We start from the raw sequence: 5,616 nt of genomic DNA on the forward strand, positions 1-5,616 counted from the left end.
ACTGTGACACTGTGCCATCACTGCCCTGATCCTGCTCTTTGGAGATGCATGGTGACCACCTGACAGACAAATGAGAATTGGTTAGAAAAGAGGGTGGGGTTAGGATGGTAGGAAAACATATTACATTTGGCCTAAGAATCTAGGACAAGGCAACTCCTTCTCCATCTAAGTAATCTCTGCCCCTGACATGTTCTAGTTAGATACGTGCAAGGAAGAAGAAGCGATATGAACACCCTATGGCTTACTTGAGGCTTTAGCCCCAAACTACAGCAGAGTGGTATGAAGGCCCTTAACATACGCTAAAGTGAAAGAATACATTTGGGAGGAGAACCCCAGAATCAGGATGGAACTACAATCTAACTTAGAGATTGTTAAAAAAAAAAAAAAAAGGAACATTAAGGCTGGGGGTAGATTTCAATATGCAAAAGGCTCTGAGTCCAATCCCCAGCACCAAGAAAGATAGAAAGCAAAGAGAGAAAAACAACAGCAGAAAGAAAAGGAATAAGAAAGAGAGGAGAATGGAAAAATAAAGGAAAGAAAGAATAAAAAGGAAAGGAAGGAAGAACTTTAATGGAAGGACCACCTAGCGAGACCAGGTATGGTGGAGCACACCTGTTATCCTAGCTACGTGGGAGGTGGAGATTGGGCGGATCAAGGTTTGAGACCAGCCTGGGCAAAAAGTTAGCAAGACCTCCTTCTCAACCAACAAGGCTGGTATGGTGGCATAGACTTCTGATCCTAGGTAGTTACATAGGAGGCCATAGATGAGGAGATTATGATCTGATGCTGGCATTTATGGGGCCCAAACCAGACACCTTAAATAAAAAAAATAATGAAACAAACACACAAAAAAGCAAAGACCAGAGCTAAAGTTTAAGTAGTAGAGTATTTGCATAACAAGGGTAAGGTCCCAAGTTCAAACTCCAGTATCTGTCTGTCTGTCTATCTAGAATACATAGGAGGAAGACAATGAATCTTCCAGAGATTAACCACTGTTAGAACCCTGTGTCCTAAAGAAAGAAGAGTAGGAATTGTAAAAAAAAAAAAAAAATCCAATTATATGTATATGGCTCCATGTATGCACATATATTAGTTTTCCTTTCTGTGTGTGTATATATACACATATATGTATATATGTGTACATATATAACGTGTGCGTGTGTGTATATGTGCATGTGTACTAGGTGAGTAGGAAAAATGAGATTAGCCTAAAACAGATTTCTCAAATGTTAAGTCTTAAAATTTTCTGAGAAATTTTTACCACACCCACTTGTATTGATTCTATGTCTTCAGTCTGGAGATTTCCAAAATTGGAAGGGCCATGAAGGTAAAGTGTAATTTCCCTTGATGCCACGTGGTATTTAACCCGTCTATCATGCCTACAAGCAGAGGAACAGTAGAGCTTCAGGGAGCCGATTCAATTTCAATTAAATGTGAAACAACCCCCTTTCAGGCCCTCAGGCCCTTTGACTAGAAAAGAAGTATTTCCTAGGACTCCAACAATATTGCTAGAGGCCCACTTTTTTTTTTTTTTTTTTTTTTTTTTTTTTTTTTGCCAGTCCTGGGCCTTGGACTCAGGGCCTGAGCACTGTCCCTGGCTTCTTTTTGCTCAAGGCTAGCACTCTGCCACTTGAGCCATAGTGCCACTTCTGGCCATTTTCTATATATGTGGTGCTGGGGAATCGAACCCAGCGATTCATGTATATGAGGCAAGCACTCTTGCCACTAGGCCATATTCCCAGCCCTAGAGGCCCACTTTTTACCTACACAGGGACTGGTGCACCCTGCCAAACCCAGCTCATTGACACTGACATAGAAAGATTTTCAAAGAGTGACTTGCAGTTGTGTCCCTAAGTCAAGTATAAGCTTAGAAACATTATCTTGAGCAAAAAAAGTACCTAAAGTAAAAATGACCACTTTAAGTATATGGGTCTATGGCATTAAATACACTCACATTGTGGTACATTAGCACCATCATCCACCTCCAGAATGTTTTCATTTTCTCCAACTGCGACTCTGTACCCACTAAACAATAATTCTTTTTTCCCCTCCCTTCATCCTAGCCCCTGTAAGCCAATACAAATGTACTGTCCTTATTTACTTGACTTGTACTTCATACAACTTGTGGGACATAGCATAGTTTTCAAGATTAATTTGTATCAGAGCACTTGTTAGAAATCTCCTTCCCTATTAAGGCTGAATAGTATTCCACTGTATATTGCATGCCATACTTTGTTTATACCTGCTCCTGTGTCAATGAACCCTTCAGTGTTTGTTTGTTTTTTCTATTGTTAGTTTTTTCTATTGTGACTAATGCTGCTTTTGGACATGGATAAGCAGGTATCTGTTTGAGTCTCTTTTAATTCTTTGGGTATATATCCAGAAATGGACTTTCTGGATCATATGATTTGTTGTTTTAAGTAAGCTGGCATTTTTATCTCGTAACTTCTGCTTTAAAAAAAATGCTGGTCCTAGGGCTAGAACTCAGGACCTGGACATGGTCTCTGAGCTTGATTTGCTCAAGGCTAGCATTCTACCACTCAAGCCACAGTTCCATTTCCAGCTTTTTGGTGGTTAAATGGAGATAAGAGTCTCACAGACTTTCTTCCCCTGCTGGCTTCGAACCATGATCCTCAGATCTCAGCTTCCTGAGTAGCTAGGATGATAGGTGTATGCCATCAGTGCTTGGCTGTTTTGTCTTTTTTTTTTTTTCATTTTAACTATAATGTGATATGGAGAGGTTCTTTTCTGGTTATATCTATTTGGAGTTCTGAATGCCTCCTACTTGGATGTCTATATCATTTCACTGATTTTGCCATGTCTATATCATTCCAGTGCTATAATTTCAATGAATAGGTTTTCTATACCTTGAGTTTATATCATAGCTCCTTGTCTACCCTATGAATTCTTGGATTTGGTCTCTTAATCTTGTCCTAGATTCATTTTTCTTTTCCTTCCTTCCTTCCTTCCTTCCTTCCTTCCTTCCTTCCTTCCTTCCTTCCTTCCTTTCTTTCTTTCTTTCTTTCTTTCTTTCTTTCTTTCTTTCTTTCTTTCTTTCTTTCTTTCTTCCTTTCTTTCTTTCTTTCTTTCTTTCTTTCTTTCTTTTTTTTTGCCAATCCTGGGTCTTTGACTCAGGGCCTGAGCACTGTCCCTGGATTCTATTTGCTCAAGGTTAGTACTCTGCCACTTGAGCCACAGTTCCACTTCTGGCTTTTTTTTTTTTTTTTTCATGCAGTGCTAAGGAATGGAACCCAGGGCTTCATGCATGCTCAGCAAGCACTCTACCACTAAGCCACATTTCCAGCCCCTTGTCCATGATTCTTGAAAGTTGTGGTCATGTCTGTACAATTTCTTTCTTTATTGCTGTCTGAATGCAATATTTCTATTACTTTGTCTTCAGTTCCTGATATTGTTTGGTGTAGCTTGTTAGTTAATCTTTTTTTTTTTTTTTTTTTTTTTGGCCAGTCCTGGGCCTTGGACTCAGGGCCTGAGCACTGTCCCTGGCTTCTTCCCGCTCAAGGCTAGCACTCTGCCACTTGAGCCACAGCGCCGCTTCTGGCCGTTTTCTGTATATGTGGTGCTGGGGAATTGAACCTAGGGCCTCGTGTATCCGAGGCAGGCACTCTTGCCACTAGGCTATATCCCCAGCCCAGTTAATCTTTCTAGTGTGATTTTTATCCAGTTTATTGAGTTTGCCATTTCCAACAATGCAACTTTTCCCCCAAATCTCAATTTCCTCACTGAATTTCTCATCTAGGGTTGAATTCTCTTTAAGGTTATAAACCATTTTTTTAATACAAGGGTTTTCATCATTCCACTGCCATTAGATTTGGTTATCAAGGAGTTCTGAGCTTTTTAGGGTGGCTATATTGTTTTCCTTGGTATTTCTTATGTTTCTACATGGCAACATGTAAATTTATTGTGACAAATTTCTCTTTGTTTTTCTCTGTCTCTTTGGTGTGTGTGTGTGTGTGCGTGTGCGTGTGTGGTTTTTCTGGTTGGAAGTCTTCTCTTGGGGCTGTGATCTTCACTATTGTTCAGAGGAGAGAAAGTAGACAATAATAAATACAATTCATAAATAAGCCAGATGATTCCCACAATGCATTGCTGCACGAGTAGAATTGAGATCAATGCTCAGCATGGGTAGATCCCACCAACATGCCTGTGTGCATATGAAGCCAGACACAATGTCCAAACCATTGCATTGTTTTAAATAAGCTCTCACATACCATATTCTTGCATATTTTTCTGTTTTTACCTTTCCCTGATGCTTCTTATAGGTTTGTTTCTTCATATGAACTTTACACTGAGCTTTTTTAGTACAAAAGGCCAAAATTATTTTTCCATTTTCATTTCAATTACATTAAATTTGTAGGCATAAATAATTAACCATGATAAATAATAAATAACTATGTAAATAATATATATGAAAAATATATACATAAATAATTTACAATATTGAGACTGAGAATAAAGCTTGCACTTTTATTTATGTCTTCTGTTATGTTACTCATTATAATTTAAAAATATTTTGTATAAATATTGCAAAATTGTGGTATATCCAATCCACGGCATATTGTCATTGTTTCTTTAATTTGTAAATGATATCTTTATTCCACTAAATTTTCTTATTACTGGTTGGTATTGGCAATTTTAAGCCTCTTAGCCCACATTTTCAAGTTGTTTGATGTAATGGTTGCATAAATGCATGTTCACAGCCGGGCACTGGTGGCTCATGCCTGTAATCCTAGCTATTCAGGAGGCTGAGATCTGAGGATGTTGGTTCAAAGCCAGTCTGGGGAAGTCAACTCTGCAAGATTTATCTCCAAAAGCCAGAAGTGGAGGTATGGCTCAAGTGATAGAGTGCCAGCCTTGAGTGAAAAAATGCTAATGGACAGCACCCAATCCCTGAGTTCAAAGCCCCAGTTCTGACACACAAAAAATATGCTCATCATAACTGTATTCAGCAGTTGAACATGACTTGAGAAAAATGATGTGAATCCTTTCTTCCAGCTCCCTCATTAATTGTCCATTTCTTATTAAAGTAAAAGTCCAAAAGTTTTCACAGTGGTCATCCTGACCTACATTACCTACCCTTGTCTGTTGCCTTGATCATCCAGATCTACCACTTCTTCTTCCAGCTCCTTCACTTTCTCCTTAACATAGTATTTAACAGCTTAAGCAATATTATTTAAATTACACATAGACAAAGGCTTTATTTTTTGGTACTGCTATGGTTTCCTCATAGTGCCTGGACATGAACATGTTCAGAGCCCATGGAGAGAATATATGCTCTCATGTCTGTATCCTAACTTCACAGATTTGCCAACAGGATGACAGCTTAGTACTGGCCAGGTCCCGTGCATTGCTTCAGACTTACCTAGGAGGCGTTCTGCACCTAGAAAGGAGAAGTGACTGGGATAGAAATCCATTATTAGCTAAGAACGTCAGAGCCTATGCAGAGTGATCCGTCCAGATTCACAGATGTCAAGGGACTCGGTGGAAGTCATATCCTTTCCTCTAAACTGCAGAATGCAAATGTCTGGACACAGAACCAGTGCATAACTTCTGTGTTTCTGAATAAAATAATTGTGGCTTCTCAGAAAGGAGAAACAT

Source organism: Perognathus longimembris, chromosome 11, assembly GCF_023159225.1.
Source record: "Perognathus longimembris pacificus isolate PPM17 chromosome 11, ASM2315922v1, whole genome shotgun sequence".
NCBI classification, from domain to species: domain Eukaryota; kingdom Metazoa; phylum Chordata; class Mammalia; order Rodentia; family Heteromyidae; genus Perognathus; species Perognathus longimembris.